Genomic DNA, 20,077 nt, shown 5'->3' on the forward strand with positions numbered 1-20,077 from the left:
TTGAGATCACTTTCCAAAACAACATTTCCAAGAGTAGAATACTTGTCCTAATACAGAATTTTAATTTGGTGGGCTTACTTAACCATTTCTGACCAATATTGTTTTTCAGTGAAGTATATTTTACCCTCAATTGAGTGAAAAGGGTTGCATTAATTCTTTGAGGAAATTCTGAACCTTAACCTGCAAACCCATAGCAAACCCATAGCTAGGTTTCCTAATTCCTGCAAAACATAGATTCTTTTTGATGGCATGGTTGTGTTTTAGGGCAGAAATGATAATTAGGAAAAGTGTTGTTTCAATTATATCTGCAGGTTTTTTGTCTTCCATTTTTAGTTGCACTGCTTTGCTTAAAAAGGGAATTTTGACTGAATTGCCCTAAATGCAAAGGTTTGAAAGACATTGGTGATATTTTTCAAAATCTTGCTTTTGGCATTGAATGCTGATGAATAACGAGAAATAAAGGGAAAAAATGTATTGAGTATTCCTGACTCTTACCCTACTTGAGCATGATTCTATTCTCATTGAAATCACCATTCAACATAACATTTTCAGTAACAGAATTGTTTTGTAAAAATTGGTTTACTTGTGTTGATACATTGTTTTTGGTTTGGTGCGGTTGCTTAGTCATTTCAGACTAATATTTTGATTCATTAAGTTACTTTTTCCTCTCAAATGGAATTTTGTGGAATCTCTTTTAAAAAAATCTCTTTTTTCTTTACCAATCCCAAATCCTTAGCTAGGGTTAGGATTCCTACAAAATGTCCACATTATTTGATGGAATGGATGTATTTTAGGACAGAAATCATGTTAAGGAATAGTGATATCTTCCCTTTTTTTTCTTACGTATAAGACTGTATAATCTTTTTCAACAATCATGAGTAGTCCACGTGGCTTCTCCACCCTGTGCTTGTCAACCACAATTATTGGGGTAAATGCTTCATGTTATTTTAACTGCTCATTGCTGTAGGCCCATAATAAATGTTCATTCATTTACATTCAGGCCTTCAGGCAAGTGATGAGTATGTCCCCTATGCTTTGTCAATGAAAATAACCCGAAGGGGGAGCTGTCTTATAAATTTTGGAGTGCACATAGTATAACAGAGTATAATTGGTATAACAGACAGTACTGCTGAGAGAGTACAGAGTGACTTTTTGTGACTTGTTCTAACTCGAATTAGATCATATAAATTATATTTCTGAGAATCCAGAAAATCTGCATCTGGACTATTTAATTTTACCTGGGGCTAAAATCACAAAGAGATCTATTCTAGACTTTTTTTTTCCCTATACAGTATATGCTTTGGCCCCATGAGATAATTTTCTTGTTACTTGTTTATCCATGTAACTGTAATTCTTTATTTTCTATAAATCACACAGAATGCTACTTGAATGCCAACAAGAATCCAAGTTGCCTCATCACTGCATTCCCTGTCAGTGCATTATATGATTAATTTAAAATATGATCAGTATTTAAAGCATTTTAAAGGTCTGGCATCAGGTCATTTAAATGAAATACTCTCTCTTTGTCATCCAGCATGTAGATTACGATCTCATGATGCTGGCGTATTTTGTATTCCAAGAGTAAGTCAAGAGGAAAACAGAGGCTGCTTTCTGTTATAATGCCCCCAGATTGTAAAGCTCTTTACTCAGACGTTCTCCCTCAATTATGATTTTTTAAATTATGATTGAATAGCCTTTTTAATGAGTTACTTCTTATTTCAAATTTGGACTATCGATTAGTGTCTTTTTGTTTTCTCTAAATTGATGTTTTCATGTTATTGTATTTTGAATACAAATGACATTGAGCTGTCTTTAGCAGACAGGCACTATGTAAATCATGATTAAGACAATGACAGTGATGGCGATGATGTTTCCGGTGATTATTTTTATTCAATAGTTTGGGCTAATTAAAACAAATGTATAATTCAAATAGTGAGCTTTATTGGTATAACTAGCCTGCTGGTGTAACAAAAGGTATCACTGAAATATGGTCAGTGCAGTGTATTTTGCAGCCAAGCAAGTGGTTGATTACAATTTCAACTCAACTTACGAAGCTGAGATAATTGGAAGCTTTAAAATGAGAATCCCTTCTTTTTTCTAGTTATTTAATTACAGTGAAAGATTAAACAATATTAGAACACCTTTGGAGCTACTAAGCCCCCTGGCTTTGCTCATTCATCCCCAAAATCCTATCTAGTCTTTGGCTTTTCCTATCCTTTAGCCCTAGTCTGACCATCACACACATTTACTGTACTAAAATGTTTTGCTCTGCAGCTTGTTTAGTCTCTGTGACAAGTGCTGGTGAATAATCAGTCTTACGTGCAGTGCAATTTCATTTTATTTGTGACCTGCAACAATCATGTTATAATGGGTGCCCTATATAAGCTGCTGATGCACACAATGGAATTGTAGTGCAAAAAGCTGAATGCACTGCTTTTTGTCACCAAATTAGAACATGCATGACCAGTCCCTCCTATACAACAGCCAAACTCAGAGCAGTTTGTTGCCAGCAATTTTGGTGAAAGGCTTACTCAGAGTTCTTAAATGTTAAATATGTGATTCTGCGGTACCAACGCTCAATGCAGGGGAGATGGAATCTTTCTCTTAGCTATCTGCTCAGTGTTTAAGGGATTATTTATAAATGGAATGAAAACAATACTGTAACAGGTGAAGGAGTGGAGATGATAACATCTTGTATTGTGTCCTCCTCAGATCTCAGAAGCTAAGCAAGGCTGGACCTGATTAGTACTCAGATGGTATACACAAGGAAAGTCAGGATGCTGTCAGTGGAGGTGGTATAACAGTAGTTTGCATTCTTACTTCCCCTGAACAAGTACACTATATTGTAGGATGGACCTTCCTTTGAATGAGACATTTATGTGTCATATGAGTTAAAACCAAGGTATTAAACTACTTGTGGTCACTCCCACATTCTCATGATGCTATCTATAAGAGTGTGGGTGTTAACACTGGTGTCCTGGCTAAATTCCACTTCAGGTTTTCTTTGTTTTACATCCTGAAATCCGTCTCTCCATTTTCTAACCATTTCTTCTGATTCAGGATCACGGGGGAAGCTGGAGCCTTTCCCAAAAGGAACGGGTGCAAGGTAGGGCATGGGATGCCAGTCTGTCTCAGGGCAGACAGACACATACACTCCAAGGAGGAAACCCAGGGCCCCAGCAATGCTTACCACTGCGCCACCATTCCCCCCACATCCCTAAATTTGCCCCTTAATTGAATCGGTGAGGTAAGTTCACTTCTCTACCTGATCGACTGGAGCATAAAGTACTGTCATATGTCATATGTCAGTCTGGGAAATTCAGGTAACCCAACAAGGAACTACAGACATTAAATGCAGCTTATGTTGCCCTGCTTCCTGTTTCACTTTTTCTTTTCCATGCCACTGACAAAGTGTGTTTACATTGTTTTAGATGCTTAGAGGTTGAACCAACAGAAGTTTTTAATTCAGGTTTTTCCTTTCCCTAACAGCTGAGCACGTCTACAGGTTTACACACGGCATAATGACATAATGTCTGCCATCTAACATGAAGAAAATACAGCTTTCACTGCCGCAAAAAAGGGGGCATCGTTTTTCGCACCTAAGTTCACACAGATAGCAAAACTAGCCAATGTCAATCCACACCATGTTAAAAAAGATCATTCTTCTGAAAAGTAATGACTTCACTTGGCTCTCGTCATTGCATTACAATATTGGTGTCATTTTATATTGTTATAATTAGTGTAATTATAAAAAAAAATGTTTCTTTATATTATGTATTGTTGGGAATCATTAATAAAACCATTATTAACACTATATGTAGAATAGGTGTCTTCAACCCTGGTCCTAGAGAGTTTATACAGTAGGTTACCTGTTTCTTAAATAAGGGAGCCCAATAAACCTTTGTTGAATTAAGCTCGCAGTCTTTTTAATTAAGAGACCTCTGGTCTTTAAGGACTGAAGAGTATTTAGATTTTAGTCTCCAGATGATTACTAAATTATTTAATTTAACAATTCACCTGCTTACATGATCAAAATGAAAAATTTCCAAAGCTTTTAATAATTGCTGATTTAATGAGACCTACAAAGTCTGCTGCATTGGCACTGTCTGGTAAGGAAAGATTTCTAAAAACCATGAAAACTATATATTTCAATATAGGCTCAGGTGGGTACTGTAGCTGCATTAGCATGCGTAGGCTGCAAAGGAACAAGTAATAGGTTTATTCCATGCTGAAAAAAGAAGAAAGAAAACACGTTTCGGCCGTGGAGCCTTCTTCAGGTGTTATAATGGGTGCCCTATGTACTGTACAGTAAGCTGCATACCTTCACACCTGAAGAAGGCTCCACAGCCGAAACATGTTTTCTTTCTTCACTTATTCAAATGTATATTTTTTTATAAAAGGACACAGAAACATTGATGCTGAGCCTTAACAAATTATTATGAAAATCAGATCAATCATAAACTAAGATGTTTAAATAGTATCAGAGGAGTTATAACTAAAGACCAATCTTTAGTTACTATGGTTACCAAGCAAGTGGGTTCCTGCTTCAGAATAAACAGTTATGAAGGTCTTTGAGGTGACATTTCACACAGACATAAATCTGCATCTGATTTAATGGTAATATTACATTGATTAATTCATCTTTTGACTGATTCAATGTGTATGCATATTAATGAGGGTGACTAATTTATAAAAGAGACAAGAAACTGTTCCCAGAATCCATGAGTTAAACGTCTATGGTTGTTTTTTCAGAGTCTGCTTCTGGTTCTGGCTAAGTTGTTTTATAAATTTGCTTTTACCAACCCTAAGCTAAACCAGAGAAACCTCCCTATCAAGCCTGCTTATCATCTGACATAGAGCTCATGGGAAAGAATAAAGGTACTGTGTTTCATTCTCCACACTGCATCTCCTGCATTTCTGAAAAAATGTAGAGTCCAATTCAAAGATCAATCTTTCAGAAGTTCTTAAAGTTATTAAAAACACAATGCTCTCCCAGCGAGTGTAACAGCCTTCTAGAATGGTACAGTCCAACATACTAGAACTTCCAAAATCAGCGTTAATAATCTACATTTTCTTGTAATTTCATTTTACAATCCTTCTCTTTTGTTTTACGGTACTCTCCTCATTCTTTTCTCTCTGCCTTCCCAGCCATCTGATCCATCAAAAACTTTACAGCCTTTGGAAAATATTCTTAAGTGGCATCACAGTAGTTCAACCAATAAAGGCACTTGTTTTGAGCCCAGATGAACCCAACAGACCAGTCTTGTTGGGCTCACATTTGGTCTTGGTTTGAATGAGCCTGTAGTGGATTATTTTGTTGAATGTTGTAACAATGCCTTCCTTCAACTGAATGTGTCAAAAACCAAAGACATAATCATTGGTTATAGACAACAACTACCAGCTGCAAAACCAACAGTCACTGTGGAGCAAGAAATTGAAATCGTCCGGATTTACAAATATCTTGGCACTATTGTGATTACAGACTAAACTTCAAGGAAAACACCAATGCCATATGTAAGACGAGCTGACAGAGATTGTTCTTCCTAAGAAAACTCTGTTCTTTTAACTCTGTGTACTACAACAGGAACTTACAGTATTTCTACTGAAATTTCATTGAATCTGTCCTGACATTCACTGCAGTAGCCAGGTTTGGTTACCTTAATACACAGAATAAAAACAAAGTGAGCAGGATTGTGAAGGTAGCCAGCAAAATTATTTGTGCACAACAGCAACAGCTTTCAAACATCAATGTCAAATAAATAGGGCAGAAGGCCCGTATAATCACTGACTGTCATGGCTACACCTTGCACAGTGAATTTGAGCTCCTTCCATCTGGGTATAGATTTAGACTGCTTAGATTCAAATGCAACAGAACCAAGTTTACTCTTATTTATAGTTTTTTTTTCCGTCTCATCATACATGTATGTCTCTTATTACTTAATGGATTCATGTTCAATATATTATGTATTGTGTCCTGTACCTGCCTGTGAAGCAAATGTCCCGTCTGGGACATTGAAAAGAAGTAACTGGAATAAACTCTTCTGCACAAGCTATAGAACTCAGTGTGCAAAATGGCAACAAGCTCTGACACACAATGTTTTTATGAACAGGGTGTCTGGTTCTTGCCTCTGGTGTGAGGATTATAGTCATCTTTAAAATTGGGGCGGGATTGTAAAAGCAAAATAATTTGGTGATTTCAACAAGTCGTTAATACATTTTGTTCAAGATCTAAGCAGAAGCATCAGCAATAAATCATGAGAAAAGTTGTAGAACCAGGACAACCAGAAAAATAAAATTGTTTTAAAAATACATAAAATTCGTTTTTCAGTATATCCCAGTAGCACCTAGGGTTTTCTATTATTGTATCATGCAGAATCTTATGAAGTTGTCATGCTCTGTGTTTTAGGCCATGCAGATGGCAATAACCAAGACACAAGCATTTCTGGTTATTCTGAAGAATTTTAATTTAACGGGTCAGTCCACATCATATTTAAGTTCACAGCAGTATTCGCCTCTGGGGTGATTGAGGATACTTGGGAGAAATGCCGAGTACCACATGTACAGTAAGGACACATACCATGCTTTGCCTTTGATATAAATGGTGAACTGCAGAACAGTCACTTCCATTGTAATGAAATGTACCTGGTCTATCCTATACTGAAGGTTTGCTAAGTCATGAAAGGGAGTTTTGACTTTTAGATCTTGAGAACTCTTTGAGCAGATGGTAAATTAAATGTTATTTAACATGTGTGTGACACTGTTAAAAGGTACACCTGGGAAGTCCAGAGCATGTCAGGTTACAGTTTTGATTCATTTACTTTTTTTAGATATGAGCAACTTTGCTGGACCTTGATTCATCACAGTGTGAAAAACCTATGTATTTGTAAGTGTATCTCATCCTTGTTTGCTTTTCATTCTCTTGTTCTTGTTGAACAATCATTACCCTGGAGTCAGCTAGTTAGTGTCAATTTTTATACTGATTTATGGCTTTTAGTATTACTGAAGGAGAAGAAAAATACCCACACTTTTTTAATGCTCCATTTCTTTCAACAAATATTGGCATATCACACAAGCAAAGTTGTAATGTGTCAAATGCCTGAAGATCCTCCCTAGGATACAGACAAAGAATGAAAATGACTTTTGTATTTGAGCTTTTTAAAATAACTGGTGGATAAATCAATAAAATATTAATACGTGAGTGTTGGATAAACCAGACATAATCAATCTTAGTGGGATATAAATCGAATGTTACAAATGTTAAGGACACATCAGTTCGTTAAGAGCTGATTACAAAGTCAGACTGCCACGTAAAAATATGATATACACATTTTCTTCAACAAAAATGTTAAACAAAATGTGTGTGTAATTACCACTTAATTGTATAAATATTAAAATTGAAACATCATTGGATACATAACAAATATATACTTGTCAGAACAGTGTGAAAGTGTTTAACATTATTTTCAAGTCATATAGAAGATCCAAGAACCACCATATGAAAATATATACAGTAAATATAAGCACAACAATCTCAGGATGCAGAAAGGCATTAATATCAAAGTCTTCATTAAGACCTCTTTGGTGATGTGCAACAGATAGAATTGTAAACACTGAGCCCAGACGTCTCTCTCCTGAGTAACAAAGTAATCAAGAACACCTCAGTCCTTCCTAGGAATCTGTACTGTATGTTCAAAATACCTACATATTGTAATGACGGATATTATGTGTGACTTCCATAAAAAGACCAGTCACAGGATTTTTCATATCCACAGTCTGAATACCACTATGATGTTTGCCAATCAAGTGTTAAAAACATTGTGTTTTACCAGCACACTCTAAGCCATGCAGGTATTTTATCATATAGATAACATATGTGAAGTGAACTGCGAGTTATCCATCCATTTTCTAACTGCTTCATCCCATACAGGGTCACTGGGAAGTAAAAGCATATCTCAACAAGGAACAAGTGCAAAGCAGGATACATCCTGGATGGCGCACCATTCCATTGTAGAGAACAGACACAAACACGCTCACACAAGGGCAAATTTTCTCAGAAGCCAATTAAGCTACCTGTATGTGTTTGGACCATAAGAGGAAACCCATGCAAATACAGAGCATACACACTCCATGCAGATAGCACCCCTAGGAATTAAGCCAAAGGCCCCAGCACTGTGAGGCAGCAATTCAATGTGTCATTGAATAATAATAAAGGGATCTGTTATATTATATTGTGCGCATGGCCTATATAGTTTCACAAACATATTGCTAATTAACATTTCAAAACTACTGGCAGATCACCTAAATGTCCATAATCTTTTAAAGGCAGAATTATGAGGTTTGTTAAGGACTACGAAATGGATATGAACAATATCTCAGTGTTAATTACCTCATTATTCTACACAAGGTTATTGACTGATTCAATAACATTTAATAAATTACATTGTTTTATTGTGACACAGAGCGGAATTTAGTACCTCTATTTAAGACTACTCTTGCTATTGCTCTTCAGAATTATTGCCATAACTTGAGTTGCTTTAGGAAACACAAGGCATAATTATTTTGTGGTTGTGGCCACCATTTAATTATGTTGAATCAGCACAGGTCTAACCAGTTCTGATTGTCTGACATCCAAAAGCACTCTCCCTTCATGCATCTTTTTATGTGAATAATGGCACTGAGCTCCAAAGATAGTATTTTCTTGTGAAATAAAAGACCAATAATAGTCAGTGTTTCAGGATTTTCATTTGATATCTGTGGTTGCTTTTAATTTCTACTCCAAACATAAAACACAAAACTGCAATTGTAATTACACAAAGGAAACTTTTTTTTATTTAGATAAAATATTCTTATGGAAAATCTGTAAAATAACAATGTGTAAAAACCCCCATTTTTTTTATACAGATGTACATTTCAAAACAATTAAATGCTACTCACAACGGAGGGCCTGCCAGACGAGGAAATGTAAACGATACAAACTTTCATTTTGTTGTTTAAAACATAAACAACAGGTCAGCAGGCATATTTTGAAAACAACTTGACAGGTTTACTGTGTTTAACATAATATTGCTTTCGTTTAACATAACGCTGGTGAATGACATAATGCAAAAACGAGTAAAACTGCATAGATCAGAGAGTAAAAGACAACAGTCACGTTCTGTTTGTGGCTGTGGATCTCGTCTGTAGCACAACGTGATGGTACTGTATACTTGACAGAGATATAGCAAGGGTTCAGAACCAAAAACTGGTGATTTAATTAATTAATAATTTAATTTTATTCTTGCATAACAGTAATTATAAATCGTATTTTGACCTTTAAAGCGGGGTCCTTATTGAGAACTTCTTTGTGAAGAGGGCACCTCCTACCACAAAGTTTTAAGAACCTCTTCTAGAGCTGTATAATGGTAGTGAGTGGAAACTTGCGTGGAATACCAGCGCGCCACTCAAACCTAGCGCTCGGCTGCTTCAGCCACTGTCGGACTGAAGTCAGTGCGACACATCACACTACACGGCTGACCCCTCCCCTCGCTCCACCACGTCCGACGTGGAAACGCACTTCCTGACGTCATCGTGGGAGTGCTCCATCGGGAGGAATGAGCCATCACCAGTACAATCCGCTCAACGCTCCTGTAAGTGTCAATTTCAAATTACCGTACCTGTTTTCATTGACGAGCCAAATTAGAAATGCACGGTTGGGATCAGTGGCTTCAAGATGTCTGGTATGCACGGGAGCGGGGGGGTTGGTGGTGCTGTCTATAACCATGTACTTAGTCCGACCTTAATAAAATAACACCTAGGCAACACACAGGCAAAGCGGGACTTGGGGGGGATAGTCAACCTGTGTCAGCTTCAATTAATAGATGTGACTCAGGACCAAACGCTTAAATGATGTTGTCGTCTTTGTAACTTGTTTTTTTAGAATAATGCATCGGTTCTGGCCTTATTAATTATTGTCCGCCGTCCCCGCAGCGGATCGGTCTCGAAACAGCTGCCCCTTGCCTGAGTGATTATGTCTCTGTCCTTTTCATGTAATGAAAAAATAAGACCTATTACAGAAATAAATGGGTTCATGGAGCTTTTTATATTTAACGATCGGGCGAGCGCTAATTGGCTGCGCTATTTATCTGTTAATTACGTGGAGAAAGAACAGCGCAGCCTCCTGTGACTTTATTGACGGTTAAATATGTTTTGATTTGATGCGATAACGCACAAAGTTTATTTATGTTGAAACATTTTGTTTAACTTTGTTTTGCTTAAAGTGTAAGCACCCCTTGTTCTTTTTTAATTAATATTTGTACAAGTATATGTACAGCCGCAGTAAAAAAAAAACTCATGTTTTCACTTTTTCATGTAACTTTAAGAACAGAGTATTACGAGGAAAGAAGAAACTGGGGTTTATATTTATCAGCGCCATATGTATTTTTGAAAGAATTTAAACTAATCTCATCTAATTTTCGGGAGAGGTGTTGCCTCGTACTGTGATGTGGTGATACAGTTATCAAGTATGAGGAGGTGTGCACGTATCGGATATTAACTGTTGCAAAATTTCATTCACCTTAAAATAGTTTCTTGCTTTTTGTATGTCACGTTTTCCTCTGGAGGATAAGTGCTTCACTTATTTTTTGCCGGACTTTGGCGATGCGAGAGAGTGTTCTAAGTCTCGGTATTTTTATCCATCGACAAGACTCTTCTTCGTTCAGAATTTCATCCTTTTGCGGATTTCAGCAGTGATGGTCGTGGTTTTGGATTGAAGCATTTTTTTTCTCTTCCTCTCGGTGTGGAGAAATAATAATATTCTGCAAACCGATGAAGTGTTGGGACAAACTTACTCAGAAAATTGATCCCTTTTACCGTGGTACTCCCAAGGAATATACACATCTGATTATAGCCTACACTGTACAGAATATGTGTATATTTAATTAAGGAAGGCGCTGGAGAATCATTCGGATTAAATGTACATGTATTTCCTTCTCTACGAAGACGTCTTCGCTATTGGTTGAGACTGAAGGTATGTGTTGTAAGACGACTATTCATTTGCTGTCTCTTAGCATTTTCTTGATTGAATATCTATTCTGGTTTTAAATCTTTCCAAGTTGCTCTTAAACAGTGTAAAAGCTTCTGGCTTGAGGGTAGTAAGGCTATTGTAGGAGCAGAGGGTCCAGGTATTACTGTAACACGTTTGTGAAGAGCCTTACTACGATTGCCAGTGATGAGTAAGAAATTGAATTTCTTGTTTCTGCTTCTACATTTTTGAGCTATAAACTATGCAGGCTAAAAGAGGACCTTATTTTAATCCAGTGTCTACTGGATTGAGTAGTCCTTTTCTGTAGTTTTAGTACTGCCCAAGCATTGCTCATAACTATTTGTTCTTACACTACCTAATGTTCCTAGTAATTATTTTTGCACAATACTTTGCAGTACAGTGTGACTTTTTGAGTTCAGTGCAGTAACTTGTTGAACTGTGAAGTACAGCATAGATATAATGCCTAATTTGCAGTGCATTAGCTGTAACCAGAATACTTCACCATTTCTTTTTGTTCTGCAAGACCTCCACCACCTGTAGTGGGTTGTTTTTGTTTTGCTTTATTTGCTCTTTTTCATGATCACTCCTTCCCACCTGCCAGCAAACAGCAAAAATAAAAACAGGTTCAGTCCAGAGAGGTCAGATGGAGGTAGAAATGTCTCAAGGTCTTTCAAACAGGCTGTGAAAACTTGGATTGCTTGAGTCTGCATTCGCAGTGTTATTTTGGATCCTCTTGTTTGGCATTTTCCACCTCCTTTAGGAGAGGCAATGTGAAAGAAGCTAAGGACAGCACGCCAGTAGGGGTTTTATAGACGTTGGGAGGCTGCCACATGGTTTAATCTGGTCTGGGACATGCCTGCATGGTTCAGTACCAGAGTACAACTCCTGTCCGCCTTTACTGATGCTAATGGCTGACTCGTCGTCTTTATTTACTGCTCACCTGCAAGCCTCCAGGGTTGATTACTAGAGAGCCTAGGGGCATGAAGGTTTGTCTTTACCTAATTATAATGTTTCGCTTGCAGGAGGGTGTAGTATTAACAGCGTTCATTGTTAGACAGGGATCCCATTTCTGATGTCTGGATTAACACTCTGCTAAGAAGCCTTTTATTACATGGCTAGGGGGAGGGGAATGTCTGTGAAACTGCTTTACTGGTTGTGAATTATGCCATCTTTTTGATTTATCCCTTCACACCGGTGAAATAGTGTTAATCACAGAGGACATGCTAACCCAGTTAATATGACCGGCACTAGGTCACTTTGAAATGGCCTAGTGGGTTAATGAGAAAGTCTATTTTTAAAGTTGCCCCCCCCCCCCCTCGTAGACTCAGATTATAAGACATCTGGCTCCCATCACTACACCTCAGGTTTATCATATTGACATGCGGAATCTTGAATTTTCTGTAGCAGGTTTGTGATAATTTTGTCCATCTCAGAATGATCTTTATATGATCGCTTTAACATTCATCTCAGGATGATACCTTATAGAAAAGAACTGATGGTTAGGAGACCTTTTACTGTTGGTAACCTTGAACTTTGGGGAATTCCAAAAATAAACTAATGCCCTACATAATGTTTGTCCCTAAACTTCTACTGAGTACGGGGGCATTTCAAAGACTGGATGCAAGGCCCCGTATATTAAACTCTGATTGTGTAATGTTGTAGTTTTGTGAGCAATTAGGTTTGTTCACTCTGTCATACTCAAGAATGCTTTTTCTTGAATCTTTTTGTTTGCTACTGGTTGAATCTTAAGCAACACAATGACGTAGAACAGTATTGCTCTTGTCTAGCTGTGCTTCTGATAAGACATGAAGCTGTTCAGGAGCGCTAGAGCTGCAGTTGCAAGGAAAGTACGGAAGTTCATTAGCCCCACGGAGAAAAAAACATTTTTTGCGTTTATACAAGATAGTATTGCATTTAAACGCAATAACTTATTTGCGAAAACTGTTGCTATTATATTAATATCTTGCATTACATAACAGTAACAGTTAGCCAACAATAGGTATAAATCAGGTGGGTAGCTGTGTCAGCATGCGTAGGCTACAATGGAGCAAGTAATAGGTTTATTCCATGCTGAAAAAAAGAAGAATGAAAACACAACGTTTTCGGCAGTGAAGGTGTAAATCTACTCTTAACAAGATATTAATATAGTAGGTTATATTGTTCACAAATTAACGATTGCATTTAAACACAATAATAATTTTCTCATTTAAACGCAGTACTATCTCGTTTATACAAAAAAAAAATCTTCTGTAGGAAAGTGTATTCTGACAGACTATCAAATAAACACCGGTCACTGCTTTGAGCCAGAATGATTTTGAACTTGATACTTCAACTTAATTAAACCTACTGTACCTCTTGCACATCTTCTCCTCATTAACCTAACATCTTCAGCACAAGTCAAATGTTTGTCACAACCTGTGTGAAGATTAAACCATTCCTTTGGGTCCTTTCAGTTTTTTTTTTCAGAGGCCAAACTCTTAACTAGTGATGACATATCAGTAATCAATGTATAATCTGTAACTCACTCATGATCAGGAATATTCCAGTCATATGAGAAGTGATTGATTTTGTGAATTGCTTGTGAATGGACAAGGAGTTAGTTTGAAAAACGAGCTTTGCATCTACATATGCTGTGTTTCATCTGCTGTCTGAATGACAGATTGTTGCTTACATTACTATTTTACAAGTGCGCTGCCTGAATTATTGATCTTTACGCTTGAAAAATGCAGAAATAACCCAGAATCATAATTCCTACTGCTGTTTATTAATATATTTTATAAACTGATTTGAACTAGATTCCCAGAGGTTTTTGTCTTATTGGACTTGTTCAAGCCTCATTGAATTTTGAAGACCCATTAACTCCTTCACAAAAAGACTTTAAGTGCACATTAAGACATCTTGGACTCTATGTGATCTCTCCAAAGCATAACTGATTGCAGACACTCTCCTTATTAAAACATGGCTTGACTCAAACTGTAAATACGCAGGAGGCCCTGTCAGGCTCTGTTCCCGAAATGACAGTGACCAGAAACTACAAGGTAAGAATCATATCCGATAAGTATAATTTCAGTTAAGTGTTTGTTAAGAAGGTGTTGGTGTGGGACGTCTTAATACTGTATTGTGTTAGCACAGCATTTTGTCTCTTTTCAAATTGCCATTTGATGATTTGGTAGTATATTTCCTTTGAAACCCAGTCACTGTGGTAGTGCAATTTTTCAGGGATGTTACATGCTGGTGTATACAAGTTTAAATTGGTTTGTGAAGGTAGCAAGATCATTCAGCTCTGTGGAGTATTTACTCTACAGCTCTAGTGGATTTACTTTGCAGACACGCATAGTAAATGATAAATTACAATTCTGTTAAAGATCAAGCCTTAGAGCTACAATATCAAAAATAAATTACCCTTAGGGATTTTGCACAGAGGATATATTTACATGTTGTGGTGTGTCCTCAAAGCAGATTTGGACTTGAGTACAGTATCTTTGTAAGTAACATGCACATGACTTTTTCCATTCTGTGAAAGTGATTCTGAATTATTGAGGATCCTGATGTTGGAAAGGGACTGTGTTCTTACTTTTACAGATTTGTAATTCTGCCACTTTGCTATCAGAAACTTAAGTAGGTACAGTAGCTATGTGACACCTGGAGAAGGCTTCACAGCTGTAAATGTCTCTCTTTTCAGCCTGGAATAAACCTTTACCTGTCCCTGTCAGAAACTTAGCCTGCATCTGATGCAGAATTGAATAACTGTATTACAGGATAGGAGATTCCCATATTACAAATGTAATGAAGGATTCATTCTTTAATAATGTATATGTAAACTTAATATCCATTACTAAACCCAACAATTCTTATACTGTATATTATTACTGTTGCTTTAATCCATCACACGTTTTTCAGCCTGTGAGTTTAAAGTAGCAGTTGAATCAGTGAGAAATGAGCAACAGTAACAAGTGAGTGAGAGCAAGTACTTCTGTTCTGAAATGCCTTTCTCTACAGTATGTTTCTATGCCAGGGATTAATGTTTATAATGGGTTCAAATTCACTGCCTCTTTTAATTAAGCAGCACACCTTTAACACAACTATGTAGTTACTGGTAGATCAGTCTACTTTCTTAGTTGAGGCAGGATGTGGCTTTTTACAATAAGTTCCCATTTGAATACCGAAAAGGAATGTTTTCATGTATTTCTAATTGCTTAATTGTAAGCCGAAAACGCTGTGTAAATTTCCAACAGGATTGCAAAATGGAATTCTGAATGACTTGTACGTGTACCGTATATTTAAGCCTGCCCTGTGTATACCTGCCCTAATATAGTTACCAAGCAAGTGGAGTGCACAAATATTTATGAAGTAGTATTAAATGTTAACACGCAGGTATCATAAATCCCATACCTCATAGTCCTGATACTGCAAAGAAACCTCTGTGTGGAATTTTATGTACATTCAATTTTACAGTTAAAGTAACCACCTTTAAACTAATGCTGATCAAATATGTCTGTCACATAGAAGATATATTGGGCCTTTTCTGTATTCCAGCTGGCTGACATATCAAGGCTAGGAGAGTGTCGTGGTTGTGGTAGCTTCCTGTCAAGACAGTATTCAGATGACTTGACAGCTTTTCTTGTGTGTAAAAGCTTTAGTGTCTTTCATCGCGAAATATGAATTCCTTCAAAAGAAACAGTCATCAGAGAGAGATGGATGTCTTTTTTGTTACACAGTGATAAAAAATAGTTGCCTTTCTATGGTCGGAGAGGAAGTGTTTGTGAAGCAAGCATTGTGCGATTCAGCACCCCAGGAATTTGCTTTCATCTATCTGTAGGTCTTCGTGCTAGTTATGTGACGTTACATTGACGGAGAGACAAATATACAACATATTTAATTTTTTCAGACTTGAAAACATAAGGAATATATTTTGTATATGGATCGGCTCAGTATGGATTCTTGTCTTCATTGCCCATTTGTCAATTTGTCAGAGATTTACTTATAAAGTAAATGACACCTCGTGAACAAATTCTAGAATGAGTTCAGGTTAATACAATCTTCAAGAAAAAGTCTTATTTTGCATATGAATAAATTAGCGGTAACTTAATTGGTATGTGAATATAATTAAAGAGAATTATTAATGCTTTCTTTAAGATGCTTTTTGGAGGATGTAATTTTACCACAATAATACAGGTTGAAACAGGTGGCACATAAATGTGCACTGTGTGCTAGTTTAACTACCAGTTTTGAACTGGTAGGCAATTAAGTGTAATATTTATTAAATTAACCTCTACAACGTCTATGTATATTTGAGTCACTAAGACCAGCATCACTATTCCTTACCTCATTTTTACTCCTATTTAGTGCACAAAGTTAGGAAAAACTGATTTGTGTAAAGTAGAAGAACTTTGAGAGCCTATGACAGAGGTGCTGGGCTATGGATTGCCCTGTACAAAAGTGGTGATTTATCACATACAGAACTGGAAGCATTCAATTGCAAATATGAGTTTGACAAATTGCACTATCATAGAGGTCTGTATGAGTGTTAAAGGCAGAGCATACTGCACTCTGGTGTACGTTCTGTATTTTAATACGTCTCTTACATTAAACACTTGTATTTAATTGATTTTTGAGCTGATGCTTTGCCATTCCTATTTATGTGTGTTTATTACTGACTTGATTGGACTGCATTAGAAGAGAGCTCTCTGCCACATCACACCCTCCCTGGCCTGTATCTGAGTTTTGGATTAGTTGGTTCACAAAGGTGATGGACTAGATGAGTCAGTTGTGGATTTGATGACAAAAACTAGTTTTCTAGTGCACATGCAGGATTCAGTTCTCAATAGCCAGTGAGTTTTTGTTTCTCATGTTATCTCAGAATTGTATCACTGAATTAATTGTTTACTTCCAATCTAACCTTTCTTTGCCTGGTCTGAAACAGGTGAGGGTGAAAAAAGGCTTATCCAGCAGTTTTTGTTAAGAGCAGCAAGATCCTTCTGATATAAAGACTTTAACTTGCTATTCCAGCAGAATGTATCTCATCTCTAATTTTTGAATGAAGTCTGCACATTTTACTTCAAATATTTTTTCAGACCAAAATTTGTTTCTTCAAGTTAATGTGGAGAATTGAACTACAGTATATAGCCTGCCCATGATAATCAAATAAGCCCAAAGCACACAGTCAGAGCGAAGTTTAGAAATGGTTGAATTGAATGATGTTAGTGTATTTAATGTGGGAGATCCTGTGGTTAGCAGTTTTTCACAATACAGTAAGTGCCTCGGTGGCTTGGCATGTAGCACAGTTGTGGGTGAGCTCCTTACTTAATTGCACTGTAGAAATCCACCAACTGCAACCTGCTTAACATAGGCATTTGTTTCAAATTGCCACTTAACTCTGTGCTTTAATGAGCTATTAAAATGTAACTGGTACAATTTCAATGAAGTGATAGCAGAAGCTAAATTTTAAAATGATTTGAAAGTATGGAAAACTGATTATTTTTTTTTTACAAATGCAAAATATTGCCAGACTCATCAGGAGTGCAGTGGTTACTTGCCATGATTGTGAACTCACTGAACAGTCATACTTGTTTGCTGTTTTTCTAATGGTGCATGAAGACAATTTGCAGGACTGAGATGAGCCATATCCTGTGTGTATTAACACCTGTGGTTTGTATCAGGTGAACCTCCAGTTTACTATTTTCTTGCATTTTGAATGGCCTTGAAGTTGTTCACATTCCCATAGAGCTGGTGAAGTGGACAGAACCTACAGTGCAATGTTAATCCCCACTGCCTGTCTTCATTTTCTTCAACCCTCCCTCCTATAGAAGGATAACCAGCAAAGGTGACAAGTGTGTTTTAAGTATTGTCTGCTTTTATAACTCTTCCTCCTTTTGTTTCCTCACATTGTCTGACGTTGTCTGATCCTGGAGGTCATGGAGATTTTGAGCTTTGCCTTGTGATCTCAGTGGGATTTGATGATAAAGCCTGCCGAAGTGGGAGGCCAGTGAATTAACCAAAGACATTGTAATCTTTGAGCACCGCATGCAAGGTCAGTAGTCAAATGTGAATGTCCCAAGGTTCATGCAGCAGATAAGATTATGAAGGTTCTCAAGGTTATTCTTGGTCATGTACAAGTTTTGGAATAGGTAAATGTATACTGTACATTGGACATCCATATATATATAAATAGTAGTGATTTCTTTCACTGCTTTGGCATGTTTGCCCACATGGCATCATGTGTTGTTTTAAAAGCTCCTTGTATCCTTGCAAAATGCCTGTATTAGTTTTGATTGGTCCGACATGTATTCCGGTAGGATCAAGTAAAGATTTATTCCATGCTGAAAAGAGAAGAAAGGAAACAGAAGGCTCCAAAGCCAAAACGTTGTTTCCTTTCTTCTCTTTTCAGCATGGAATTAATCTTTACTTGTTCCTTTGCAACCTACACATGCTGACGCAGTTCCCTACTTGAATGTATTCCAGTAGGCCCTTCGAGTAATTTAATATAGTACTGAGTACTGATATAGTAACCCAACTGTGAGAAAGAAAATATTGTACTTCTAGCGTTACTCAGTCAGCCGAATAAATTATTTGGGTGAGGAAACAACAGTTATTTCTGTTTAAAGTAAATTACAGAATTAAACTATGAATAAAAGCACTGAAAATTAAATTCAAAAGTCTCTTTGCAATGGAATATGTGAAAATGGAACTGAGCCACGAAGAAAGCAGAGACCGGCGATGCGTGGAGCCAAGGTCAGTCTGAACTAGCACAGCTGAACAAAAAATATATTTTGCAGGGTAAGGGTGAGAAACTGCCTTTCTGAGACAAAGCATTTTGCCTTCTTGTACAACCTTCAAAAATATCAGATCGATGCAGGAAGGAATCAGTAAGACAGCTAGAAAGTAGAGATGGGATAATGAATGAAGGCATATAATGAACACTTGTTTAGAGGCTCAACCTTCATCGTTATTTTTAAACATTCTTCTACATTGGTCTTCTACATTGTTTTTCTACATTGGTCTTCAGAGCACTGAGTCATATAAAAGCCATTTTCTTAAGGCCCATAAACATAAGGCTCTGTAGTAAGGTATTGAAAAGGAAAGGATAGACGTATATGTACCATATCAGCAAAATAGTGCAGTTAGGTTTCCCATGATGTTTTCCGCATTTGTGGGAAACTTCTGCCTTTACCTTATATAACTAGGTCTTAGGTCAGTTGATAATATGACTCCATGTTCACTGGGACCCTTTGAAACTTGACAAAAATTGAAAACTGCTCCTAAAAAATGGTAGTTTGCCAATTCAGCATTATGCCTTGAAAATGAATATTTTGCATAGTGCATAGTCACTGTGCAATACTGATCAGCTGTTCACCATTTCTGGGAATAATAAGACTATGAGCAGCTTAACAGTGTTGCTGATTAGTTAGAAATAGTCCTTTTAAGATTAGGTCTTACAATGAACAGTGTTACATGTTTACGCCATGCAAGTATTAAACCACAATTACGTCTTTGTAGCTAAGGGTAGTTTTAAAATCCTGCCCCATCTAAAACCGCCTTTGTAATTACAGATCTATCTAGTCAACATATTAACATTATGGGACATATCCTTTATTATCTTTACAATGGGCGTTATTAATATACTTTGGCATTGCCTGCTATTCCAAGTATTTTTTATTGTGACTTTATATTCAGTCCACAAGCAGCAGTTGTAAGTAAATGGTAAAATATCTCAAAAATACTTTGTATGTTCCTCCTGTGCATTGGTTTGTTATAAAATTACTACAAAATAAAACCTAAACAGAGCCCTGAAGCCTCAGTCTTTTTTCTGTACTAATACACTACATAAAAATAAGCACAAAAAAGAACTATGCTTTTCTACAAACTGACTCCTTTCTTTAACCAGATGTACAGTGACAGCCTGGAGAGTATAGTTATACAACTGGGCATTTACTGGAGCTCTTTGAGTGAAGTATCTAGTTCCAGGGTACATCAGCAGCTTCCCACTTGAGATTTGAACCCCTGACCGTGTTGTCCAGAGAAGACATACCTAAGAAACTGTCTGGGAGCTAAAAGCAA

The 20,077-nt window shown here is 36.9% G+C and overlaps 1 protein-coding gene across 10 annotated transcripts in view; it reads left to right on the top strand.

Annotated features, from left to right (window-relative positions):
- Window positions 1–9,534: 9,534 nt before the first annotated feature.
- The window catches only part of tmcc1a (transmembrane and coiled-coil domain family 1a), a 109,581-nt gene continuing 99,038 nt past the window's right edge, over window positions 9,535–20,077 (top strand). For 2 of the 10 annotated variants that reach the window (XM_088636503.1, XM_088636510.1), the window contains exons 1-2: window positions 9,633–14,058; window positions 17,932–18,050. The gene's annotated coding sequence lies outside the window, so the exon portion shown is untranslated. The other 8 variants (XM_088636502.1, XM_088636509.1, XM_088636506.1 and 5 more) reach the window with 6 other exon arrangements.

This window comes from Lepisosteus platostomus, chromosome 6, assembly GCF_059453375.1.
Source record: "Lepisosteus platostomus isolate fLepPlt1 chromosome 6, fLepPlt1.hap1, whole genome shotgun sequence".
NCBI classification, from domain to species: domain Eukaryota; kingdom Metazoa; phylum Chordata; class Actinopteri; order Semionotiformes; family Lepisosteidae; genus Lepisosteus; species Lepisosteus platostomus.